Source organism: Sebastes fasciatus, chromosome 4, assembly GCF_043250625.1.
Source record: "Sebastes fasciatus isolate fSebFas1 chromosome 4, fSebFas1.pri, whole genome shotgun sequence".
Classification (NCBI taxonomy): Eukaryota; Metazoa; Chordata; class Actinopteri; order Perciformes; family Sebastidae; genus Sebastes; species Sebastes fasciatus.
The window spans coordinates 29,364,209-29,382,541 of record NC_133798.1 but is presented as its reverse complement, the minus strand read 5'-3'; the positions used below and the strand labels follow the sequence as shown (position 1 = coordinate 29,382,541).

Sequence of the window (18,333 nt, the reverse complement as noted above, 5' to 3'; positions counted from 1 at the left end):
GCAGCTCACCGCTGGTGTTTGCTTAGCATTAAGCAAATTATTATTATGTTGTTAAATTTGACTAATTTTACTCTGGCACTCTGTGCTTTGTAACGTTACTACTATACTTCTCGTTTTAGCCCACTACAACCATGGATGTTATATGGCTGCAACGGTCGCAATGGTAACAGTACACCTAAAAATGGCCGCCACCCTGACCATCCTGCTCCGTTGATTTGAATGGGAATGTCCGTTCTATTCCTTAAAAGTTAGGCCTCTGCCGACTAACAAATCGTATATCGACAGCTGAAGGGATGATCGACGATTGATTTTTCTACGTTGATATTAAGGTAATTTTTAAAAACAGAACTGAAGATGTTATAAGAGATTTTTCTGGTGGAGCGGCCCGCTGAGCCCCATTAATCAGCCCGAGTGACGAGTGAATTTTCAAATCCTTAATTACAAACCATGGATCTGACGCCGCGCATCTCCGTTCTCCATACGTCTGCTCACCAAAACTTTGCTCTGCGCTTCCTAAGAGTAGTTATGGATATGATTTGGATTGTGATTTCAAAGATAAAATAATGTTAAACAGAACATGATGCTGTGATATTGTAACACAAAGCACAGATTTTTTTATAAATAAGTTATACGTGTCATTGCAGGATAAAATGAAGGCCTTATTGTACTACAACAGTGTCTGTGGCTCCCCAGTGGTGTCCCCATGGGGGTGAGATGGGTGCAGAGGTCAAAGGTCATGGGTGACGGGGGAGGCTGTAAACAGCAGTGGTGGGCCGCAGCGGGCAGGTACAGCCTCAGTTTTATTTATGAAGCTGCAGCCACGTCCTGGGTCACAGTTACCAGAGGCGATGGGGGGGCTCGGCTTTACCGTGCCCACGGGGATAGGAAGTTGGTCACGGGGTCAGGGGTCGAGGGGGTGGGGTAAAGGGGTGTGTGTGTGGGTATGGAGGGGGTCGGATCGACAGGTGGGACGCTGCTGCAGACCGGCCACACCTGCCCCGCCTGTCAATCAACGGCCGGCCACGAGTGTGTGGTTACACTGAGAGGGGTTTGGGGGGGGGGGGGGGGGGGTGTTTTTGTGAATGAGATGACTCCACAGATAATGAGACAGACAGTCAGATGATAATCTATGTCTCTCTTATGATTATTGTACATTTGAACCAAAACAACCCTCTTTTTGCTCTGTTTTCACTCTCTTCATTTAAAGGATGTTAGCAGAGTCACTGTATATTTTAATTAACTGTGTCATCAATCAATCAATCAAATGAATGAATATTGTTGTGGGATTATTCTTTATTTCATGGGCTATTTTGGGGTTTATACATTATTATTACATACTTAAAAAAACTTTACTTACAGTTAAAATACTTACATAAAAAAGAAATGATACTGATTTGGAGGACGATTACCACGGCAACGGCTGAAGCTTCGAAGCATTCAGGTCAGCCCTAGTCAGGTCAATATGTCACAGGAGTCACAGGATATGTTTACTGATTGGCTTCGAGTCATCTCTGGACACTTTGTTTGGCCGCAGAATCAAACGGCCGCGGCTCGCTGAGCTAAGGAGCGGCCGCTGCTGCTTTCTATAATCACTGCATGGCATCTCGGCGCAGGCCACACTTCGCCGCTGCTCTGGTGTGAATTTAGCGTAAATTAAGACTGATTAAAGATACGACGATAACGGAAAGATTTGGAGACACAAAGACATGTAAATTCAGCATGAACTGAAGATGCAGATTTAATTTGAGTGAAAAACGTGTGTTCAACCCTGTGAAAAGTTACAAAAATTTACCAACAATCTGTTGCAATCGTTCCTACAGTGTCTGGGCCTCAGAAAGGAAATGAGGGAAGGAGGTGAGGAAGGGAGCGAGGAGATAGTATAAAGTATAAAGAAAAAAGAGAAAGTAGAAAGTTAGGACATAAATATATTGTCCCAGATGACCATCAGTTATGTTATCGGAGTAAAATTATCAGCTAGCTGCCGGTCAGTTTCCCAGCATGCCTTGAGGTCGGGCAATCGGACGCTCGGCTCCGTCTGTCTGTAATGTAGGATGGCTGTGTGTGTGTGTGTGTGTGTGTGTGTGTGTGTGTGTGTGTGTGTGTGTGTGTGTGTGTGTGTGTGTGTGTGTGTGTGTGTGTGTGTGTGTGTGTGTGTCCGTCTGTGTGTGTGCGCGCGTAGACGTACATTTGCTGTGTCAGTGGCAGGTGCAGATTAGACGGGTCGTTGTCCTGACAGTTGCAGTCGACCCAAAACAACACATGCAACACACACACACACACACACACACACACACACACACACGCACACAAAGCTCCCTCAGTGAGTCAGCAGTGTGTGTGTGTTGTGTCAAGACTACACTTTCAACAAAACATATGATGCATCATGTTTTAAACTTGTACAGAAATGACTCGTGTGTTTGTAAATTATCGTCTCTGAGTAACATGGATATTACAGCAAATTAAATATAAACTTGGTGTTTATTTTTTAGATATTTTTTGGTAAAAGGGAAATTGTACCGGAACTGGTGAGGTGAGGAGTGGGGGAGAGACAGATAACCCAGGTGTGTTTAAAATCCATCCGAGTGTGACTTCAGGTATTACACAATAAAAGGTGCTATAAAAACATGGCTTTTTGTATAGATACTCTTATCAATAATACGATTATTATCTTGTTTCAGACTTGTTCACCCTCCGCTGAGGACAAACACTGAAGGACGAACACAATGTTCCCTACAGAGGAAATAAACCCTGCCATCTCTAGAGGGCGCTAATCCTGCTGTACTGCCATTGTGTGTGTGTGTGTGTGTCTGTGTGTGTGTGTGTGTGTGTGTGTGTGTCTGTGTGTCTGTGTGTGTGTGTGTTTTGAAGGCCATGAGGGACCCATGGGACTCTCCAGTTGCAGGCCTGCAGACTGGCTGGCACCCTCAAAGTAGCTTCTTCATCCTGGAGACAGCTGTTGTCTCCGTGACGACACGATCGGCCAATGAGGGAGTGGGAGGGGGTTGGCCGGTACGTGTGTGTGCATGGTGTGTGTGTGTGTGTGTGTGTGTGTGTGTGTGTGTGTGTGTGTGTGTGTGTGTGTGTGTGTGTGTGTGTAAGGCTGGATATATGGAGTGGCAAGGATCAAGTAAAGTCAGTAAGTCAGTATTACTTGTAAATAAATACAGAAAATAATGAAACGCGGAAAATTAGGATTATTACGTGAGCTGTATGAAAAACAGCTTGTGTTTGTATGTGTGTGTTGAAATGTGTGTGTGTTAGCAGTGCGGTCCAGTTGGCTCTAAGCAGTAAACACCATTCTTTCAGTCCCACTGTGGCAGAAGAAAAGACTCCATATAGATTCAACAACAAGGAAACATAATTCTGGGTGTGATCCTGCAGTTAGCAGCTGGACGTGTAAAGAGCTGCTGGGACGAGACGCCGCAGGCTTCACTAGAACAGTGTTAGCTTACAGCCAGCAACGCCGGCCTCACCGACACTGAACTGTGTGCTGCCTGTTCAGATGTGTACAAACAAACAAATCTGTATCCATAGAAATAATATTATTATTGGTCAATTCTGCAGTGCACCAGTTACTTCCGATGAAAAAAAATAATCTGCAACAGTTTTACTGCGATATGATGATGATGATATATAGTGTCAAAATTATATCAAATTGTCTATTGTACAGTATAGATTTTTCTATATTGTTTCTATTGCAATGTGGAAAAACCAGCGGCCAAACTGCATTACAGAATTATCTACATCATTTGGGCGACGCTTTATGTTCTGATTCTTACACGTGGGCACGAAGCTGGAGTGAACCATAGAGGTGCTGTTTTGCTAACATGGAGAGGGCACAACATGCGGAAACTTTCTCATACTCAGCCCGACCAGAAAACAAACCATCTTCTGCAAAGTTTGCCAAACAAGATACGGTCTACAGACTACGGTACACAGAAATGCTTCAACACAATGTTTTGTTTGTGGCCGCTTATGTCAGAACATTATCTCGATTGTACGACATACAGCGGTTAATGGATAGATAAAATAAAATAACACAGATTTTCATTTAGTATGAATGTTTGACGCTATCACACTACATGTCCAATACTTGTACATTGCAGTGACACCGAATGTAAAAAAAAAAAGCAGTAGGGGTGGGGGCAAAAAATCGATTCTTCTCTTCTTTTTTTTTTAAGATAAGGAAATTGATTTTTTAATGCCAGAATCAATATATTTGCTTCTTTTGAGTCTATGTGGAGGTAGAAGGAAGTTACCGCTTTTATTGTTGTAGCCTGAGTAACATGACGTCTTATCCGTTCACCAAACGAGTGTTTTAGGAGCGAGCTACGAAGCAGAAAACGGCAGAGGGACTGCGTGGATACGACCTGCATCCTCACATTATAAATCCAAAGTGGTAAACACTACAAATACAGTAAAGTATGGAAACTCTTTTGGTTTCACACATTGTCAGGACAAGCAGAGCTAGACATCATGGCTAAAGCTGCATGCTAACTCTGTCATAGAAAGGAAACGTTATCGTATTGTGGTAAAGTGCGGTCAAGCCAGCAGTCACTCTCATTATCGTGGTCAAATGGGCTGACGCTACAACTGTAGAGCACCCATATACTGACATTTATGTTAAATGCATTCAAACAGCCTCGATGGAGCTGACCATGGATGTATAAAGAGAACGGAGCTGACGGGAGAGCTAGCGACCACCTTGGAGACGTTAGAGGAAGTATATATGGGTGACTACGTCCGGTTTTCAAAATAAGGTGTTAACAAAGGGAACTGTTTATACAAAATACATAAATGGAATTAAGATTGATGGATTATGTTCACCAGAAGTACAAAACATTACATGTCCCTTATAAATTAAAAAGAAAATACCACTAATTTGTGAGGGAATATATTTTTTGATTTTTGGGTTTCTGGAAAAGATTTAATAAATAATTCCTGACAATGACAACTTGAGAGGAAAACTGTGGATCTGAGGATCACTTGGCTCACGTGACTGATGGAGATCCTTCTTGGTAGCCAAGCTAGCAAGGCTACTTGTACTGTAAAATTTAAAGTAAAGGATATGAAGTCTGTGGATGTGATCCCAGAGGAGACAGCTGGTGTTGAAGTGACGAATCCTTCATCAACCTGAGCTGAGACCTCAGCAGACAGGTGGAGTTTTAGAGAAACGTCATGGTCCTTTAACCAGGTGAGTGAACGAAGAACAAATGATTGGCCAGATGATGCAGTGACAGGGCATGACATTTTGGTCCTCAGGAAGTGACCTCGTCACCTCTGAACATGTCACCTCCTCTCAGAGGGCAACGCCTGATGTGTTCTCAAGACACAGCTTCAATACACACAGACAGGTGTGTGTGCAGTGTTCCTTTTCTTTATGTTGTAAAGTAACTAATGATAGTGTTTATCGCTGCGTATGCGACTACGACGGAGTACTAGGGCCACATTGGGGGGAAAGAAATCAGAGATTTCGAGAATAAAGTCATAACTTTATGAGAAAAAAGTCGTAATATTACGAGAATTAAGTAAAAACTTTACGAGAAAAAAAGTTGTAATATTACGAGAATAAAGTCATAACTTTATGAGAAAAACAGTCATTTCCTCCTCCACAAAAGAGACAGTTTCCCCATCAGGTCCGTGTGGTTCTTTCTTCGGAATAAACGCAGTTTCTTGCACAATCTTTTAAATGTCCTGATACTTATGATAATATGGTGCTGATGTGCCAAAAGATGAAGTATTTCGTTATTTGTAAAACCTCAACTTAAATAGAACTTCACAAGATGCTCCACGTTCCTCATTTTCACACGGATGGCACGCTGCCCTATATCCTTTCTAAAATAACACTTAAAAATTACTACTTTATAATTTTATGACTTTATTCTCATAATACGACTTTTTTCTCTTAAACTTATGACTTTATTCTCATAATACAACTTTTTTCTGTCTTAAACTTATGACAAAAATTGAGGTACATACCGAACTGTGACCCCAAAATCGAGGTACATACCGAACTGTGACTCCAAAATCGAGGTACATACCGAACCGTGACCCCAAAATCGAGGTATATACCGAACTGTGACCCCAAAATCGAGGTACATACCAAACCGTGACTTCAAAATCGAGGTACATACTGAACCGTGAAACCAAAATCGAGGTACATACTGAACCGTGAAACCAAAATCGAGGTACATACTGAACCGTGACACCAAAATCGAGGTACATACTGAACCGTGACGCCAAAATCGAGGTACATACCGAACCGTGATTTTTGTGTACCGTTACACCCCAAGGGAATAATCATAGTTGAAGCTCTACATTTCTTATCAATTAACATAAATTAATCTTTATAAAATTATCACATTCTGTATTAACTTGATCTCTGTCCTCTCCCTCACTCTTCATCAGGAGTGACCTTTGACCTGTATATGCATGAATGCAGCCAGATTTAACTGAAATCGTTTTCGAAGCTCTGAGCAGTTAATACTACATGAAGTCAGTGAGAGACAGATTGAGATACTCCATCTGGTTCTCCTCCGCTGTCCCAGAATCCTCTGCTTCTTCTGCAGTAGCTGGACAGAGAAACCCAACACTAAATAGTAAGAGGGGGGAGGTCAGGCCAAGGGCAAGGCCACCGTCCAAACATCAGTAGAATCTGACTTTTTCAGTCCCGATACCGATACCCGGGCTTTGGGTATCGGCTGATACCGAATACTGATCAGATACCAGGATTTAATTAATAAGCTGTATGCCTCACTGCGTGGAAGTGACTGAGGTCTTTCTGTTATGTGTAAGACAACTAGACCTGCACGATAGGAGCAAAATCTGCAATGTGCGATATCATTGTATAATACTGAGATGACGATATGACTTGCGATAAATAAACAAATATTGAAGTGTGCATATTAGCTGTACTTATGTTAGCCTGGTTGTCTTTAAATTCAAAACACTCGTTTGGTTGAAGGATACCGAGTCACGTTACTCAGAATACAACAATGAAAGTGGTGACTTCCTTCTACCTTCGTATAGACTCAAATGAAGCAAATATATCGATTCGGCAATATTAAATAAATCGATTTCAAAATCGAAATGTTCATCCTGATCAGACAAACGTCTTCATTAACAACGATTTGACGGCTGAACTTCAACTTAGCAATGCAACTCTTTAGTCTCCTCTTCACAGATCGATTACCCACAACCCCCCTCTGTTTCTGGAACTTCCTGGTCAGAAAGTCATTTGTCAGTATTAAGGTGGATCATGTCGAGAGCCACCGTAGGTACCAAGGTTAGGACACAGCAGTTGAGAAAACATCAGTCAGGGTATCGCTTTCAGTCCGGCTGCTGGCCTCACCTCAGGGTAAACAGAGGCAGCGTCCACGCTCGCCACTCAGGTATCAAACTGACCCGCCATTTACGCTAAGAAACCCTCTCATTTCTGTCAGACTGACTGAAGAGGAGACGCTCAGCTGTTTATGTCTCCTCTCTGTTAATCGTGATATCTTGTGTCCTGTCTGAGTGGAGGCTTTCACTGCAGGTCAGCCTGTGACCTGCTGGACCTGGACCGTCCCCCCAAACACCAACACGGTCTGGTCTGATACTGGTCCATGTTTGGTCTGATTTAAACATTCAAACATGCAAATATGACTCAGCTGTGGCTAGGGCTGCCCCCTCTTTGTCAATTAGTCGACTAATCGCTCACGGTTTTATGCCGATTTTACACCAATCGACTTTTCAAGCGATTTCATGTCGCAGACATATTTCCAATGTCGGAATAAAGCAGGAGAGTTTTACTAGAGTTGCGGCATGCTCCTGTGATCTCAATGGTTTAGTGTAAGGTGGTCATAAAACTCAGTCCAAGCTGTTTTAAGTCAGTATTTGTCTCATCTTGAAGTTCCGATAAAATCAAACAAGTTTAATATTATCGTAAGTTCAATGACGTGAACATTGTCAACAACCAATCAGAGGGCTTTCTCCAGCACCAAACAGGAAGCAGCAAATGGGGTAGAAAGTAAACATGGGGGAACTGGTGGAGTTGTGGAGTGAACAAGAGTGTCTCTTTAACGTGTCCTCCCATTTGTACCACGATAGAGAGGAGAAGGAAAAAAGCTGCACAGAGTATGCTATATGCTATAGCTAGCTAGCTAACCATTGTCCCAAACGGGGCTACATGCAAGCTAACGTTAGCCACTGGAATGTTTGCTATTAGACTAAGAGCTAACCGTATGTGTCAGCTGAAGATTGCTGGCTTCAATCATATAAATCTGTCTGCGGTACTCGCTCTCTCTCTCTTTCTCCCCAAAAACACCGTAAAAAATCATAATCTGAATTTGGATCAGTGGCAGAGTTAACTGTTGAAACCCCTCCTCCAATCTTGAGTTGTTTTTTCCCGGTCAGTGAGTCAGTTGGGTCAGAAGCTTGTTTTATTTGTGTATCTGAATTCCCAGCTGGCTCTGGAGTATCCACTCTGTAAAGCCAAACAGAGGAAATGGCCAGAAAGGTCACGACCTTTCAGCCCATCGGGTTCATGTCCAGTCAGAAGGTCACAGACAGCGAGGAGAGATTCAGTGTTTTTGAGTCCGTCAATAATCCGAACCTGTCTTCACTACAAACACTTCAGCTGATTATCTTCATGATTACAAAAGAATCAGCAGGTTTCTGTAAGGAGAAGTATTTTATTTTACTTAATCTATAAAAAAATTTAACTCATTTAATGTTGAAATGATTCCTCAAGTAAATCCAGTAATTTGATTACTAGAAATCATTGAAGCAAATTCTTTTCCCATGTATTAATTAACATATATTTTGAATACAAACGCATCATCACAGTTTGATCAGTTTCAGTTAAAGAACGTTTATAGGAGTACCCCATAAGATGTGTACCTTTTCTAAAGTAATTTGAAATTATTATTTTTTATTTATTTGTTTGCATTTCAGAAAAAGTTTACTTATAAAATTTAACATAAGTTTGGAGGGTTATTTAACCTCCTTCTCGACAAGCTAGTATGGCATGGTTGGTACCAATGGATTCATTAGTTTTTTTAGTTTCACATACCAGTATCTTCACTCTTTAAAACTGACCCTGCTACAATCTAAAAATCGCAAGTTGCGTTAATGCGTTAAAACTAATTTGCGTTGACGCGTTATTATGATTCAGTAGCTAATAAATTAAAACAGTCATGCAGACAATCCTGTTATCAGCTGCTTTCATTCTCAAGATTTGTTTCAGTGTTAAAATCCAATTATTTGGGATTAAAACATCTTAAAAAGGCTGAAAACTATGCTGATGAAACTCTGTAGCTACAGCCTGCATCTTTTGGTGAAATCAGGACCTTAAGATCTTCAGAATCAGTTTCAGAGCTTTTCTTCTGAGTTGGTACGAAGCTGTAAACACCACATTGTGAGTTATTTGCTGCTGGTCTGGTTTGGCATTGAACTTGGCGTCCTCCGGCACGTCTCTAGTCCACTGTTTGACACTAAACTATCACATTTCCAAAACAGCGGTGACTCTCCGCACGGCTGATGAAATGTTCAATGATGCTTGGGTTTCGGCCTGAATCCTGCGGCTCGTACTGCGACGTCCCTCGGGTGCCCTGCCCGCCGGGCCAGCAGCCCCCTCAGCAGAGTTTGGATCTTGTCAGTAGGAAGCGGGCCCCTGGGAGCCATTTATAACCCGACCCCGAGCTCGCTCGTTCTCCTGCACTTCTCTGCCAAGTGTTAAAAGAGGGATTCTTTAAAATGGAGCAGCCATATGTACCGCACCCCGGAGCTTTAAATGAGCTTTTCATCGAGGTGGGGGTCGAGTTTTCTCCTCTTACAGCCCAAAGCACTCAGAAACAAGGCCAGACGCCTGCTGACAGGTCGGCCATCTTGGATGACATTTCTGTGGCGGTGTGTGGCGTTCAGGGGAAAGTCACTGGTCCACTGGATTTTCATTTTAACATTGTTTTAATAAGTTAAATAGTGAAGCATGCAGCTTTCCACTAGAAGTGTGTTACCACAAATTAGTGGTATTTTTGTTTTAATTTAAAAGGGACATGTAATGTTTTATACTTCTGGTGAATATAATCCAATCAATCTTATTTCTATAAGATGGAAAGTATGTTGTATATACAGTTCCATTTGTTAACATCTTATTTTGAAAACCAGATGTAGTCACACGTGTATACTTCCTCTAACTTCTCCAAGGTGGTCTCTAGCTCTCCCGTTCTCTTTATACATCCATGGTCAGCTTCATTGGGGCCGTTTGAATGCATTTAACATAAATGTCAGTATATGGGTGCTCTACTGTTGTAGCGTCAGCCCATTTGAAATGAGTCCCATTCATGACAGAGTTGGCATGCAGCTTTAGCCGTGATGTCTAGCTCTGCTTTTCCTGCAATGTGTGAAACCCAAAGTATTTCAATACTTTACTGTATGTGTAGTGTATGAGGGTCATATCCACATAGCCCTCCGCTGTTTTCTACTTTCTCGTTTCGGCTCCCTGCGGTTTGTTTTGGTTGACGGATACAGAACGGATATGATGGCACGTTACTCAGACTATATCAATAAAAGCGATAACTTCCTTCTGCCTCCACATAGACTCAAATTAAGCAAATATATCGATTCTGGCATTAAAAAAATCAATTTCAAAATCATTAAAAAAAAAAAAATCATGAAACATAAGTGAATCTATTTTTTTCCCCACCCTTATCAACTACACACCTGTAAAGTTTCGTGACTGCATCTTACACAGTTGTTATCGCGGTGACAAAATCTCTCCACAGACAGAAATATAAATACCTGTCAAAGTGCTCTAAAACTCCTCTGTGGTAGTTCCTGCTACAGTCGGTGTCTCCAGGACCACATTTAGCCATGATGACACACACAGAGACTCACAAAGTGAAAACAATACCAGCGTCTGTCGCAGCTGGTAACAAACTGACTGTAAACTGCTGCAGGTGAGTGAACTCTGTAAAAGTTGTCTGCTGGCTCAGTAGTAAACTATTTTCAGTTGCAGCTGGTAGCGTCAGAGGAAGCTGTCTGGTGAAGGTGAAGACAGGAAGCTGCATTACTCTCTTCAGCAATACACACACACACAATACATACCATCACGCATACTGTACATACAGTACAGACTGGTCTAATAACACAAGCTACACACAAACACACACTGAAAATAAATATTGCTATAGTCGCACTGTGGACCTTGTGCACGCCCACACAGGTGTTATTCAGTTTGATTGGAGCAGGTTGAAGGTGGGTGGAGCTACAGTATGTTGGGAGTTAAGACAATGTACTGACAACTCAAACTACCGACCATCAGTGGTCAACTTTCCATCCAAATGTAGAGCAAACTTTAACCAAATTTCTATAAAATCGGGGGGGGGAAAGGGTGAATATCAGGAGTTGGTGCATGGAGATAAACAGTGGACATTTCTGTTTGTTTCATGAACTAATAAAAAGGAAGGTTACGTCTCGTCATCACTCCATACAATGTATATATATTGCAGCCTGTACGGCACAAAGCGTAATATTATCTTAAATGACATAACATTAGGAAGTGTGGGAGAGTTGCTTCACTGAAACAAGAGTCTGAGCGCAGTGACGACCATGAGGAGTCGGGGTAACCGTGTGGTCCCAAAATAAAGTCTGAAGACTTGAGTGCCTCTGGTTGGGAATGTGAGCTATGGACGCCCTCTAAGCCCCGGGACCAGATTCCTCCTTAAAATAGCGTCCTGGGTGAAGAGAAACGTTCTGAGGCCACGGAGATGCTTTCTGCAGGAATTTACACTTCAGCTAATTGGAGGTTTCTTCATAGCATTGGTGGACTGAATGGAGATCCGGGGATATCTGTGATATCTGTTTTAAAGGCAGTGAGGCTCTGACCTTTGACCTGCTTACTCATAATGTTGGTGATGGTTTGTGACTGACGGTTTTCTCTTTACCTGCTGGAGTTTGACAGCTTAAATTTGCATCACAAAAGCAACAGCAACACACAGATATTTTCACAGCAACATGAACATCTGGAATGAAGCTAAGTGATGAGTGAGAGTGATGTGAAAATGGTCGGCAGATGCCGCCTTGTTTCATGTACGAATCATAATAACGGCTTGTATATCCGCCGTCCTCGGTCTTCCTGTTTCCCTTTTTGAATGATGAACACAGACTACCGCCGCCTGCTGGTGTGGAGACTTATTTCATCTCACGCAGGCGCAGAACGTATGTGCTCACTGGCCGTCGGCTGTAGTCTTTGCAGTGTGTTTGAGTGAAACTTTTTTGCCAAAACAAAGCCGATGTGAGGCGACCCAAAGGTCGGCCTCCATCACCGCTAGCTCTTTGATATCGGCTTAGTGAGTTTGGGCCTTAAAACACGGTAGAAAAAGCATTTTACCTTTTTATTACTTTCAAAAAAATCTCTTCAAGGTCTTTATTCTGTTGTCGTAGTTTGAAAAATTGATAAATCTGATGGAAAACATGCATACAGAAGAGTAGAGGAGTGGCTGAGCAGGAGCAAACTAAGTGACTAATAAGTTATGACAGTAAGAACAAACAGAGTGTTTCTTCACTTTATTACACGGCTGTGTTGAATACTTGATTCTGATTGGTCAATCACGGAGTTCTGCGTTTTGTAATTTATGTATAACAGACCCTTGCTATGTATAGCAGACCCTTGCTATGGGCGCAGTTCAGATGTCGGACTCTGGCGGACCTTTTATGTGTCAAAATATTGATTTCTTCAGTAAGTAGCCGTGTAATAAGCGGGATAATGCACAGCTAGCGGGTCATTTTTGTGAAAGAATCCCCTTCAGGGCGATGAGAGACCCCTCTGCGCAGCATCGCCCTGTCGGGGATTCTTTCACAACAATGACCGGCTCGCTGTACATTATCCCTTACTTAAATACTCCGAAATCAACCAAAATATCCATGAATAAAGTTCAAACCCCTCTCTGACTGAAACACCTCTGCTGTCCTGAAGCCTATGACATTGTGATAACTGGGGGATTACAGCTGTTCAGGAGGACCGGGGGCCACAGGAAGTAACCTGTAACTTTAGGTCTACCACCCCCCCACCTGTTAGCCCGAACGAGCAGAGACAAAACATCAATGTATGATTAATAATGGAGAAAGTGTCTGTGTGGAAACGACGTGTCTCAGTGATGAAGATGAATGAGTCAAGGTGGGAAACGTCACTTTAACAGGATGATTTAACTGAAGGATCATTAGAGGAAGTCCACACGCTTCACATGAGAACTTTATACACCGCAGTTTAAAAATACACTGACTAACAAAACTATACAACCTGATTAATGTATCCGTACTATATGAAAACTACTAAATGCTATGATACAAGGTGCAAATTACTAATGAATACAGACATTGCAACTATACAGGAATGCAAATATTTGCATAAAATATATGCAGACCCAGATCAGGCTCGTAGTTTGTTAAAAGATATATTATAAAGTTAATTTATCAATCAAAATCACCAAATATTCTGTGGCTTCAGCTCCTGAAATGTGAGGATTTGCTGTATTTCTCTATTTTATATTATTGCAAACTTAGTGTCTTTGACTGGCACTGACATAATATAAAAATAAATATATTTAAAATATTTTAAAATATGCAGAATAAATTTAGTAATAAATACATATTTTTTTTAAATATATAAATAAATGTATCAACAATCACACACCTGTTTCCTGTTCTCTCAATCAGGTGGAAGTATTGGATTCAAGCCTCTTCAAAAAATACATCAAATAAAGAATAATGATATTTTATTAATCCATTAAGTGAGTTTTATGACCGTGAACTGATCATTTTTTTGTAGAAAATGTTTTAATTACAGTAACATCTCAGAGGCAAATCTGATCAGAGTACTTCTTCCACAGCAGTCCATAATATCAAGACTAACCTACCACAGCCAGGAAATACACGGAGCCAATAACGTTTAAAACACAGAGCCAGGAAATACACAGAGCCAATAACGTTTAAAACACAGAGCCAGGAAATACACGGAGCCAGTAACGTTAAAAACACAGAGCCAGGAAATACACGGAGCCACGGCGAGACATTTAACCAGCAGTAAACAACCAGCCAGCAAACAGACAGACGGACAGACGGTTATATTTGACTCACGTTATTCTTAGAGACCATTCTCCTGGTTCTCCGGTCCTTCATGGAGGTTTATTGTCCCAAATCCACATCATGAAGTCCCGCTGAACTTGCTGCTTTTTGGCGGTTAGTTAGCTAGACATCCTGCTAGCTAACGTTAGCCTGCTAGCTGATATTAGCTACATTAGCTGGCAAACTAACCTATCACGGTTGTTTAAACGCGGTAACTGATGTTAGCTAACTAACATATCCCGGTTAATTATTAAAGAGTAATTGACTCCCGGTGACTTAATGGTGATATGTCATCCTGTTTGAAGTCACCTGCCTTCTCTCTCTCTGTAGACCCGGCGGGCTGCACTACCCTTTCTCACCGCTATCATTAACTACATGTATCTGCCGTTACAACCCAGAGGGGCGCTGTTTCACTCATTTAAACATCTCAATGGAAACTGGGGAAAAAGAGAGTTATTTGACAAAACATATTTTTGAAATGATTTGTGTTACAAAACAGTGGTGGAAGAAGTACTGAGATGTTTTTCTTAAAGGGACTGTTTGTAAGAATCAGAAATGCTTGTTAACAGCGACACCAGTGGCCGTTAAGTCAATGAAAGTCAGCGTCGGGCTCGCGCTTGCTCGCTCTAAATAGACATGAACGAACATCGCTCAAAACAGTGAGGCGACACGTCAGCTAAAACCACAATATCACTCTATTTCACCTGCTTGGCAGTAATGTTAGCTGACCAGAAGAAGGTCTCTCCATGAATCGCTGCTGATCCTAGTGTTGGCAAATTTCCCCACTGCGGGACTAATAAAGGAATATCTTATCTTTCCTGCTTCAGCTGCCCGACCGTGCCCGGAGGGAGACACCGCAGCCGGTCAGGGACGAAAATGGTTCTTGCTGCGTAGCCCCGCTAGTATTGACAATTTTTTTTTGCAAATTATTAAATTTATCCTGATTTTAGTGATATAAATAAGCTTTATTGCTAGCCTTTTATTCGGTATATTGTTGCTTTTTAAAGGACAAAGATGACAGTTTTAAAACAAATTAAATACTTCTTTATTTTTAATTGCAGAACACAGAAGGGCAGCATTTTACCCAAAGTGGAATATTTTTTCGACTCTCTGCATTCAGAAGAAAACACCAAACGTGCATCGCTCAGGGCAGAATATACACTGAGCGCCTCGTCATGCTGCTGGTGTTTGTAAAGTGTAAATATGCGGCGTTCCCATTGCAAAGAATTAAAAAAAGAAAAAACATGAACATAGCAGTTGTTTGACATCCTCCTGCGGTTAGCTTGTCATTGCAATATTGCGGTTATTATGACAGCATTATTCATTACTGATTAATCTGATGATTATTATCATGATTAACTGATTAATTCTTTAGCCTATAAAATGTATGAAAATATTGAAAAATAGCCGTCAAGTTTACACATACAGAGGTACTTCCCTACCACAGTGACACTGAACTAAAATACGATTCAATCAGCCACCAGAAAATGAGAATAACAACTCTTTTATTTTCAGTTGCTGGTGCTTAAAACTGACTTTTTAGTGCTGATACGTATTTCAATTAATCCAAAGTGATTTAGACTCCATTAGTGATTTAATGTGTATTGATCAGGATGAGTTGAGGTTGTAAACAGTGAAGGAGACTTTCCTGAGAGGATCAGAGCTGTTATGTCTTTCACAGATGGACAGACACCTGTCGTACTGAGACAATGACCCCCAGTCAGCAGGTCAAAGGTCACAGAGCTACACAAACACTCTGGTCTACTTCTCGACAAATATATCATATAAATCTGGATCAAATTTGATATACTCAGAACACAAATACACACACATATAAAGTTTGACTTTTCTCCACATCAACACAATGCAAGAGGGCAATATTAATGGTAATATACACAAAGGAAAATATGAACACATACAGCAAGTATTATTATCAATTATTCATTTGAGGGAACAAATTGAGTATGAAAATTAATCAGCAACAATTCTGATAATTGATTAAACAATTAAACAAAGCATTAAAGTAAAGTATTCAAGTATTAAAGCATTAAATAATGAAATAGTAAAAGGATAAAACAAGGAAATAAAAAAATATGTATATCCACATACACACAACCTGTATGTATTATATATATACAGTTTATCATTATGAAGTGAATATTTATGGGGGTTTTGGACTGTTGGTCGATCTGAAAATGTCACATTGGGTTCTTGAAAGTTGTAATGGGACTTTTTAACTATTTTCCAACATTTATAAAGTAAACGATTAATCACTAGGTCATGAAATAATAATCTAATAATAAACAGATTAATTTCTGATGAAAAACTGCAGTTATAATGTACACATACTGTGTGTACTGTATAGACATACACATACATTTACAGGAATATAAATGTTTTTGTGGACCCAGATCTGGCTCGTATAGTTTGTTAAAAGATATATTATAAAAGATAATTTATTAATCAAAAACACCAAATATTCTCTGGCTTCAGCTGCTAAAATGTGAGGATTTTCTGTATTTCTCTATTTTATATTATTTAGAACTGAATGTCTTTGAGTTTCAGACTGACACTGACATTATATACAAATAAATACATTTTAAAAAATATACAGAAAAAGCTAGTAATTTATATATATGTAAAGACATAAATGTTCAAATAAATGCGAACATGAATGACTATGCTTATAATTATTTTTTATATTTCATTTGTCTTAATATTTCCATTTTTTTCATTTACTTATTTATTCTTTTATTTATTCCTGTTTATATTTCCATTTCTTATTGTTTTACAGATTTATTCATTATTATGGCACTCGTACATCTAGATGGTTACATACTTTTACTTCGATATGGTTTTGAATGCAGGACTTACTTGTAGTGGAGTATTTTCACAGTGTGGTATTAATACTTTTACTTCAGTAAAGGACCTGAATACTTCTTCCACCACTGTTATCACATCTGATGGATTGGTACCTCCACTTGTTCCCTTCTTTAATGTTATTTTTTTTCAGGTGTTTTCAACTTTGACAACCAATCAGCATCTTTTTTTTCTATTTTGACAAACATTTCTTTTAAATTTTTCTGTCTTTTGACCCATTATTGTATTCTTTATATTGCACTTTTTAAGCTCTTAATTTCATGTCAACATCATTAAAGTATAAACTTGTAGTTTTCCTCCAGACTTTCCCTCGTACTTTGCCAGTGTTTTGGGTTCCCAGGGCGGCTGTGGAGAGATTGGTCTACCACATTGAGTCTGATGTGGAAAACAAGACTTCCAGGTCGCGGCGTCCCGTTCGGTAACATGGCAGGATCGTTTGTACCCCGTGGGAGTTTCCCCCCCGGTCACTTCCCTGAGGTCCTCAGGCTGGCTGCTGTCCCCTCCAGGTCCTCCTCCCTGCAGCCTGCGGGGGGTGGTGGCTGGAAGCAGTGTCAGAGGTGGAGCTGGATGAAGTTTCCAGATGCTCCACCAGTGTTTGGACTGCTGACGCTGCAGCTCCGGTCTCTATGTGTGCACTTAAGTCCACAATTTACGGTTTATTGTGTTTGACTTCAGGAGGTCTTCCTCTTTATTATCATCCTGCAGTCACCTGTTCTCATCTTTTTTTATATCCTCTAGTATTGTTTGACTTTGATTTAGCAGCAGAAACCTCAGTTTAGTGTTCACTTACCTGGGCTGCACCTTCATTACAGATTATTTCTTATAAACTCTGATTTGTTCAATCAATCTGTCTATTGTTAAGAAGGAGGAGGATTTTCTCAACACAATTGGACAGGAAGTAACTAAAGCTGTCAAATAAATGTAGTGGAGCAAAAAATGGAAATACTCAAGTACAAGCATCTCGAATTTGTACCCCTTAACACTCAGCTGCTATTCTGTCTTGAGGTTGTTGCGGGCTGAGTTTTCAATCCATTGGTACCAACCATCATACTAGCTTGTCAGGAAGGAGGTTAAATAACACTACGAAGATACGCTAAATTTTGGCGAGGAAAACTGTCATGGCCATTTTCGAAGGACTCTCTTGACCTCTGACCTCCAGATATGTGGATGAAAATGGGTTCTATGGGTACCCACGAGTCTCCCCTTTACAGACATGCCCACTTTATGATAATCACATGCAGTTTTTTGAATGCAGTATAAATGTGTTATTTTCTCCTGTTCCAAAATGGTGTATCTGAATATTTCTGCATACTAGGGTCCCTAAACTGTCTTGAATTACATAAATTGGGT

At 40.7% G+C, this 18,333-nt stretch overlaps 1 protein-coding gene across 1 annotated transcript in view; it reads right to left on the bottom strand.

Moving 5' to 3' along the window:
* LOC141766559 (voltage-dependent calcium channel subunit alpha-2/delta-4-like) overlaps positions 1–14,426 on the bottom strand; it is a 114,625-nt gene extending 100,199 nt beyond the window's left edge. Inside the window, exon 1 of the transcript XR_012593653.1 lies at positions 14,116–14,426. The gene's annotated coding sequence lies outside the window, so the exon portion shown is untranslated. The remainder of the gene's footprint in view (positions 1–14,115) is intronic.
* Between the last annotated feature and the right edge of the window lie 3,907 nt (positions 14,427–18,333).